We start from the raw sequence: 9,790 nt of genomic DNA, 5'->3' as shown, positions 1-9,790 counted from the left end.
GTGTAGAGATCTTAAAGGTTTGAAATGTAAAATGTAGACACAGCAACTGTGGAGACAGTTGTCCAGCTGGTTAGATCACAGGTCAGATTCTTGGATTCGGTTATCCCATAGGCCAGTTAGCATTATTCTATTCCATTACAACTGATTAGAGTTATAATCCTAGGCCAATTGTACTAGCAAATGTGACCCCTTGGATACAAAGGGAGGCCACATGAAAGAATGTGGATGACTCACAAAAAATCTATCATTATTACTTAAAAACACAACACCAAGCACAGAGTCTATTCTTAACGGATCAATAGCATCACCTTCATGTAAGGACAGCATTTTTTATGAGGAAGCCAACAGAGGGTGGAGACACGATCCTGCCAGTTATAATAATGAATACTAGTCTACACCACCTTTCCCCAAAGACCCTAGAGCCCTTTCAAGACTCTTATCTGGTCACAAATAATGAAATCCTGTTTTGTAGAAGTTAAAACTAAAGAACCAAGAAGTGATATGATTAACCTCAATGTATAGAGGTAAATATTTTATTTCCTCTGACTTAGCACAAAAAATCTCATATTTCTCTCTCTCTTTCTCTCTGTTTCTGTCTGTGTCTTTCTCTCTTGTCTATTTCATTTTATTTTCATCTCTCTAGATCTTTCTCTTTCTTTTCCTTTTATTCCTCTCCTCCCTGTTTTGATTTCTAGCAAGCAGTAGAATTAGGGAGTCTATAGCATTTTGAGTTGCTACATCTCCCTGGAAGGTTGGATTCATGTTTGGACCACAGTGAGTCCTCAAGACCTTCACCACTAGGAGTGACCCCAAGGGATGTGAACGCCAGGATTGTTTCCTGTCATAAGGATTCTGGAGAAGTGGGACAGTTCAGTTTTACCTCTCATCTTTGACCAAATAAAATACCTTCCACCTCAGTAACATCATTTTAAGAAGTGGGGAAACCATAACTAAGCAGTTATTATTAAGCCTGGGGATGACTCAACGCTAGTATGGTGGCTTCATTGAAGCCCTTGGGGCATTCCCTCCCCAAAAATCTTTCCAAATCCTAAGTCCTCATCTATATACAAAGAAGGTTGGACAGCACCGGCCCTAGATTCAGGAGGACCTGAGTTCAAATCTGGCCTCAGATACTTGACACTTACTAGCTGTGTGACCCTGGGCAAGTCACTTAACCCCCATTGACCGATGGGAAAAAAAAAGGCTAGACAGACTCATAGGGCACAAATAGACTCACATCTTCCCCCAAATTTTGCTCTGTCATGAATATCCCTCAAACCTTTCTTCTTTCAAGGTGCTTTTTAAAAAAATGTCACTATAACACAGAATATCATGAGCATTGTGAAGAAAAAACGATGAATGACCCTTTAAATCACAGGTATAACTATAAGGGGACATGATGCTTTCATGTAATGATTGCTGCTTCTCAGGCTGGTTCCTGAAAATCAGTTCCTAACCTGGCTGGCAAAGCCACTGCTCCCTTAAAAATGGATTCTTAGACTCCAAAACTATAAGTAAAAATGTTTATTATTAACAAAATGGATTATTTTTTCTTTTCTTTGTGGGGCAATGAGAGTTAAGTGACCTGCCCAGGGTCATATAGCTAGTATACATCAAGTGTCTGGGGCTGGATTTTAACTCAGATCCTCCTGAATCCAGAGCCTGTGCTTTATCCACTGTGTCACCCAGCTGCCCCACCCCAAATGGATTCTTTAATCATCTTCAGGTTGCTGTACCTGCTGGTGACTTTGCTCCCTCTCTCCTGTATAACATGGGTTCTTAACCTTTTTTGTTTTATGGATCCCTTCAGCAGTCAGGAGAAGCCTATGGTCTTCTCAAGATAATGTTTTTAAATGCATAAGATAAAATGTGTGAGATTACAAAGGAAACCAATTGTATTGAAATATAATTATCAAAAACTATTTCTACATTTAACTGGAAAATAATAAAATACTTTTATTTAAATAAGAAAAGAAATATAATTATCAAAATATTAAAAAAAAAAAACCAGTTCATAGAACCCAGGTGTAGAACCGTGCTTAACAAATTACAAACCCTAGCATCTAAAGCCCTCCCGATTTAGCCTTCATCTCCCTTTCCAGTCTGACTTCATGTTGCTTCCCTTTCCACACCAATCTAAATACCCCATTTCCCATCACTCTGCCTTTACAATAGCCATCCCCCATGATTGCATCCCATGCTCCTTTCTCCCCTCTGCCTCTTAGAATCTCGGGCTTTCTTCAAGGTTGAGCTCAGGAGCCACTTCCTTTAGGAGAGCTTTCCTGATCCCTCAGCTGTTAGTGCTCTCTCCATCAATTACCTTGTAGCTCCTTTTGTACTACACCTTTTGTATCCTTCCTAGTGAAACAGAAGCTCCTTGAGCGCAGAAACATTTTGGTTTTCGTCTATGTATTCCTGAGCCTAGTACACTGCCTTGTATATAGTGAGTGCATCATAGATATCCATTAAATTGAAGTGCCCTAGACACTAACTCTGGGGTGCCTAAAAGGCCTTTACAGGTAGACTTTTCTAGATAATCACATCCTTCAGACAAAATCGGCTCTGGGAAAAGTGTGGATAGTCCAGGAAAACCTGCATTTCTATTAGATTGGGTTGGGGGGTGAGGGGTGGTCAGGGAAGTGTAGGAGTGGAAACAGAAACTGTTCAGAGACCATGGGACCAACTAGATTCCTAGGATTCAACACAACATCATCAAGAAAGATCCCATTATTTTAAAAAAATTGTTTAATTTTCTTTTTCTCAATTACATATAAAGATTTTTTTTGAGTTCCAAATTTTTCTCCCACCCTTCCTTCCCTCCCCCTCCCAAAGCCAGTAAGCAATTTGATATAGGTTATACATTACAATCATGTTAAACATATTTAATCAGAGCAAAAGGAAAAAAATGGAAGAAAAAATAAACAAGAAAAATAATAAAAAAGCAACAACAAAAGTGAAAATAGTCTGCTTTCGGTCTTCATTCAGACTCCATAGTTCTTTTTCTAAATGTGAAGAGCATTTTCTACCGTAAGTCTTTTGGCATTGTCTTGATCATTGCATTGTTGAGAAGAGCCAGGTCCATCACAGTTGATCATCACAAAATGTTGTTGATACTGTGTACAACGTTCTCTTGGTTCTGCTCATTTCACTTAACATCAATTCATGTAAGTCTTTCCAGGTTTTTCTGAAATCCATCTCCTTATCATTTCTTACAGTGCAATAGTGTTCCATTACATTCATATACCACAACTTGTTTAGCCATTCCCCAATTGATGGGCATCCCCTCAATTTCCAATTCTTTGCTACCACAAAAAGAGCAGCTATAAATATTTTTGTACATGTGAGGACCCCATCATTTTTGTTCATTTTAAATCTATATAAACATTTCTTAAAGGCTTGTAGAAAGTATCTACACCTAGAGAGAGATGACAGTGAAGCTACTTCAAGTGGTTCTTTCCCTTATTCTAACATGAGCTCCTTTATCTTTCACATTTCTATCTGCACACCGCAGAAATGTGAGGAACCCAACATTAATGATAATAATAATAATAATAATAATAATAACTCATATTTATATAACACTTTATGGTTTGCATAGCACTCTCCTCACAACCATCCTTGGGAGGTAAGTAGTACAAGATTATTACTACCATTTAACAGATAAGGAAATAAAGGCTCAAGTGACATTCCCTTGATCAAATACTTAGTATCTGGGGTGGCATTCCAACCCAGGAGTCCTGTCTCCATGCCAACCACTCTAGCCACTATACCTTGTTACCTCTACAATCAAATTCAACAAAATGAGTAAATGATCTCCAAAGATGAACTTTACTTTTTTGAGATGAAAAGCTGAGAAAGTTTTGCTATAGCAGGTAATACCTTTAAACTCCATTTTTGTGTAGCACTCTGGTAACACATCTAAAATGCTCTTTGTAGAAAGAGTAGGGGCAACTAGGTGTGCAGTAGATAAAGCACCAGCCCTGGATTCAAGGGGACCTGAGTTCAAATCCAGCCTCAGACATTTGACATTTACTAGCTGTGTGACCCTGGACAAGTCACTTAACCCTCATTGCCCCACAAAAAAAAAAAAGTAGCGGTGCTACCATGACTTTCAGGATGGGCCTTTAAGTCTTTCAGGGGTTGCTAGAACAATCTTTGCCCAGGATCCATCCTCATGTGTTCCCAGGACTTGAATAAGAAAGATATTCCTTTCCTATTGCCCAGGAGATAATGCGGTGGCCAGTAGCTTTACACTGAGGGTCTTCACCAGGCATCCTGGATATCCTGACTCTAGTTTATCTGGAGTATTATTTTTACTAAATCTGAACAGGTCAAATGGTCAACAATGATACCCATGAAGAACAAACAGGGTGGAGAAGGATATAGCAGGGGGCCACAACAAAGAATTCAGAGACAAGAAATGGGCCTTTCTCTGGACTGGTGAAATATGCAATCCCAGCACTTGGCTAGAGCCCTGGAAAAGGAAATAGTAACATGGCCCAACTGTAGCCCTGAGACAGACTTAAGCAGCCCCTGCTGGGTACATCATGGGCCACACCTATATTCAAGGGCAGGACCATCCTCTGTGTAGTGACTTAGATAAACTGCCTGGTGGGGGCCAGGTTTGAACAAATATTGATTCTGTAACTCAGAAAGTTCCTGAGCAGGAAAAGAAAATGTATTATCTTGTCATTAAGCATTTATGCCATGTATTATATTTAGCAAAGAACTTTACAATTATTTTTATTACTGTCTCCTCTGAAACCACCCCCCTTCTAAGCCATTCTCATTTTTAGAAAAAAAAAGAAAAGAAAAGAAAATGAAAACCAGAAGAATGAAAGTAATCCGTGTGACCTTGGACAAGTAAGGGGCTGGACTAGATGACTTTGAATGTCCTTTCCAGCTCTAATTATCTATGATCTTAAATTACCATAGGCAAAGGCAGCTATAGAGAAAGCAAGCCTCTGTTAGAATGCCTGACTCAGGAGTTTCCATCCTGTTGCTTAACTAAGCAAAGTACAGCAATCCTCCCCATGCACAAATGCTAAGCAGCAGCCTTCTCCCGACCAACAGAGAGCTCCTGCACAGATCAGCTCTCTCACCAGTCAGTCGCCAATGGAATGTTGACATGGAAAACTACCGAATGTGAAACTTATCAGTGCTTCTCTCCCTAGCAACTTCGGACAAGAAGGGAAAAGTGATTATTCCACCCAAACCACTAATGGATCAGAATGCAAGTTCATGAGCTGGAATGTTGGGATTCTTCCAGGACACCCCAGGGTTGAGTTTAGATAGAAGTAGTGGTGATCAAGGTTTTGAACGTATGTATGTGTGCTTGTGTAGCATGTGTGTGGTTATGCTTGTGTAGTGTGTTTTTGTTTGTATGTGTGCTTATGTAGCATGTGTGTTCATGTTTGTGTAGTGTTTTTGTTTGTGTGCTTGTGTAGTGTGTGTGTATTTGTGGGTTTTGGGAGGACTATCAGAAAATAGAAAATAATACAAATGGCAACCACAGCAACAAGAGCTAGAATGTTTATACTGCTTTAAGGTTTACAAAGCATTTGTTATATATATGATTACATGTGAATCATAACAATTCTGTCAGGGAGGTACTTATGGTATTATTGTCCCTTGTTTTACAAATGAATATCCAGTATGCCATCACCTGCGTATCCACCTGGATGGAATGGATGGAGTTTCACTGCCTCTTGGAGCTGAGTGAAGGAGGAGCAGGTAGAGACATAAAATGATGCACTTGTAAAACTAAAAGTGACCTTAAAGGTCATCTAGTAAGTTACTCAGCCCTCTCATTTTACTGCTAAGGAAGCCAAGGCTCAGGGCGGTTAAGAATCTTGCCCAAGGTCACAAAACTAGTTAAGGAGCAGAGCTAAACTTGAACCCAGGTTTCTCTACTTGCATTTCCAATACTCTTTCTACTAGGTCTCACTTGCTTCTTTAATGATCTGGTAAATTCAGTGGGTCAGAGCAGAATGTTCATTGAAGATCAGACACTCTGTATGAGATACATTCTGTATCCATCATGGAACAACATTACACACAGAGATAAATGCTTCCTCTCCATCCCACCAATAGTACCCCTAACCTTGGACATGCATGTCTCTCTTTGCTCATCTCAGCAGTGAAATCCCATCCTCACTGTGAGTGAAATAATTCAGACAGAGCACATGCTCTGCTCAGCAGGTCACTTTTCAAAGTAGAGTATGGTTATTGAGCTCATTTTAAAATCTAGACACCATCAACCTTAGTCTACCTTGGAGTGGACAGTTAAGAGAGCACATCTGTTTCACTGCATTCCCTCCTCTATGAAAGACAATGAATGCATTTAAGGAACATGACAATGAGAGAATAATCTTTATCTTTTCTGGTGTTTTTTTTTTTACCAAACCAGCTAAAGTTCCAGCTAAAATCTTACATTCTGTGAGAAGCTTTTCCCTGTTCCCTTTAATGCTAGTGCATAGTTATTTGCATGTTGCCCTCCACCCCCACCCCCACTAGACTGTGAGATCCTCTAGAACAGGGACCATCTTTTGCCTTTCTTTGTATCCCTAGTGCTTGGTACACAGCAGGCATTTAATAAATGCTTTTTGGCTTAATCTGACTTGACCCTGTGCTAGGAAGAAGGTTTTCTCTGGTGTAGCTACAAGAGAAAAATGTTTCATTTTGCTTTGCTCTATAGTGAGGAAACAACTGCCCTAGCTCTTGAAGATATAGCTCTTTTTTCTTCTGTCTAGCAAAAATCACAGAGAACATCTGTGTCACATTACCTGCTTGGCTTCATTACCGGAGCCCACTAGCATGTCTGATTTTGACTTTGGAATTGAAGCATTCAGACAAAGAGACCACCTGACTTTGCTGAAGGATTGCTACCTTGGAGTTCTGCCTCTCTCCCAATTCAAATCTCCACAGATGCCAAGTTGGTCTTCCTAATGCACAGGTCTGATCATGCCATTCCCCTGCTTCAGTATCTCACTATTAACTCTGGGATAAAATATAAACTCCTGTTTGGTATTTAAAGCCCACACAATCTGGCTCTAACATATCTCATGATTTCATATTACTCCCCCTCATACATTCTCTGTTCCAATCATGCTGACCCACTAGCTGTTCCCCAGACTCCATCTCCCATTGCCATGCTTTCCCACAGGCTTTCAACCATGCCTGGAATGCTCTCTCTCTCTCTCTTCATCTCCACTGTTTGGAATCCCAAGCACCCTTCGAAGCTCAGGTAGGGTGTCACTTTCCTGATCCCCTAGTCATTACTGCCCTTCAGATTAATTTGTATTTACTTCTCTGTGTACATGTTGTATCCCCATGTAGATCAAGTAAACTCCTTAAGGACAGGAACGATTTCATTTTTGTCTTTCTATCCCCATCACCTCCTACAATGCCTGACACTTCTTAGGGAATTAATAAATGTTTGTTGAATTGAATTGATTACTCCTACACATCCACTAAAACGGAATAGTTATTGTGCCCACCTGAAAATGCTTAAATATTCATTAACCTCCTAAAACCCTTAAGTTAGTTTTACCATTAACCCTTTCCCATTGTCACCCAGTTACTCTAGAAACCTTTTCAAACAATCAGTTTGGTAGGAATCTCTCTTTAACCTGTTATGACAATAAGATTGATTTGCTCCTTCAACCTCTCTTTCCCAGTACCAATGAATGGTTGACCAGAACAGTATAAGGAGGGACACCTCAACCAATTGAGGTAGCATCTTTTACAGTGAAATATAAAGCCATGGCCCTGACCTCCAGAGAGTTCCCAGGATGCCATTTGTAAGCTTTTGTAGGTTAGCCTAGTTAGATGTCTCAGCCAATTTGCAGCCAGCTGGGCCCATCATTCAGTTTTGCCTCCCCAAGGGCCCTGGTGCTATCTGTTAACATTCTGAGTCCCAAGACTGAGTGCTTGGCATTAGCCTGGCATGGTTCACTCTGGGGATGGTGACATTCCAGTGGCGTGGGAATGGAAGCATTTTCTGCCTTTTGTAAATTAGGATGATTATAATGACAGAGTGATTTGTTTTTCCAGGGAAAAGCCTACTTATTGAAAGAGCTGTAAACTCATATTAAACCTTCTCACAGTTATAACACCTTACTGTCTTTTGCTTCTTTACACACAATACACAACCTCCTAAAAGTATTAGAAACCATGGATTCATTTTAAAAATTAAAGGGAATTGAGATAAATTTTGCTTAGAGAGATATTTGAGAATTTCAAGGTACCCCTTTAGATAATAAGGAAACACTTCAAGAATGTTGTGAAACCTAGAGCTTTAACTAGAAATTTTGCAGGGGGAGGGGGCCAAAATGGCATAAAGTACCCTCAGTTGAAGTGAGGGTGTGGATGAGAGACAGACTCTAGGACACCAACTTGAGTTGAAAATGGGGAGTTTATTAATTATTGTGAGGGAGGAGAGAAGAGCTAACCTCAATCTGCATCTGGTAGTTTCCTGTTTTAACTATTTTTGCTAACTAGGTGTTAAATTTCTAGCTCCCAAAGAACTTAAAGTGCTATTAGGACCTTCCAAATTTTGCTATCCTGAAGCAAACTCAGGTACTCTGCCTTAGTTATAGGGAGCAGGCAGAGAGGCAACCCCCCCTAGAGACAGATCTGTTCCTGGTCTGAGGGAACACCAACTACCCCCCATGCTATGTGTAAGCTGCGAGGGCAAGGTAGAACACTACAGACTCATCTCTTCTGCCAGCAAGCTCCCCATCGATGGGGAGGTCTACTTTGACAATCTCATGCAGCTGGTGGAGCGCTACACCTCCGATGCTGATGGTTCCTGCACCCGCCGCAGCCCAAGAGGAATTCTCCTGAAGAAGCTGGGCACTCAGCATGAAAGACATAGCTGCTTCAGACCATGGGCAAGGACGAGTTTGGGGATGTGATGCTCGGGCACTACTGGGGAAACAAAGTTTCGGTGAAGCCTTGGTCAGGATGCACCTCCGGCACAGCAACCTCATGCAGGTACTTGGGATTATTGTGGAGAAGAAGGGTGGCCTTTATATTGGGCAGCCTGGTGGATTATGTGCCTTTGAGGGGCAGGTAGGTGCTGGGCTGAGGTTGCCTCCTCAAATTCTCTCTTCAGAGATGACTTCAAGGTGATGGAATACCCGGAGGAAGATGACAATTTGGTGCACCAGAACTTAGTCTCTCAGAATGTATTGGTGTCTGAAGACAGTATCACCCAGGTCACCAAAGCCTCCTGCACCCAGGACACAGGTAAACAGCCTGTCAAATGGACCACCCCTGAGGCCTTAAGAGAAAAGAAAGTCTCCATCAAATCTGACTTGTAGAGTATGGGGATCGTTCTCTGGGAAATCTGCTCCTTCCATCGAGTGTAGTCCAAGAGTAAAAAAAGGGTATGAGGCAGACCCAACAGATGGCTGCCCAGCAGCTGTCTATGAAGTCATGAAGAACTGTTGGCACCTGGACGCTGCCAACCGGCCCACCTTTCTGCAGCTTAGGGAACAGCTAGAGCATATCTAAGGCCATGAGCCGTACCTCTGAATGTCAGAGTGGAGGTTGGGGCACCCTGTGGGTGCCCTGTTGTGGGGACCAATTTTTAATTGGGGAGTGTTAGCTAAGAGGCTCGCTGCAATATTGGGGCAAGGAAGGAGACAGACAGCCTCCCTCAAAACAGAGCAGGATTTATTTAACAAGAACGAACTTAAAAAAACACAAACAGGATCAGTAGGATTAAGGGAAAGGAAATAAAATGGGGAAAGGGAAATAATACAACCTGAATCACACCACCCCC

General features: G+C 41.3%; 1 pseudogene; it reads left to right on the top strand.

Annotated features, from left to right (window-relative positions):
- The first annotated feature begins 4,547 nt into the window (after positions 1-4,547).
- Positions 4,548-9,519, top strand: LOC122754695 (annotated as a pseudogene).
- Positions 9,520-9,790: the final 271 nt, after the last annotated feature.

The sequence above is a fragment of the Dromiciops gliroides genome, chromosome 4, assembly GCF_019393635.1.
Source record: "Dromiciops gliroides isolate mDroGli1 chromosome 4, mDroGli1.pri, whole genome shotgun sequence".
Classification (NCBI taxonomy): Eukaryota; Metazoa; Chordata; class Mammalia; order Microbiotheria; family Microbiotheriidae; genus Dromiciops; species Dromiciops gliroides.
Note: the sequence above shows the minus strand (reverse complement) of the source record. Positions and strands in the feature narration are given on the sequence as shown.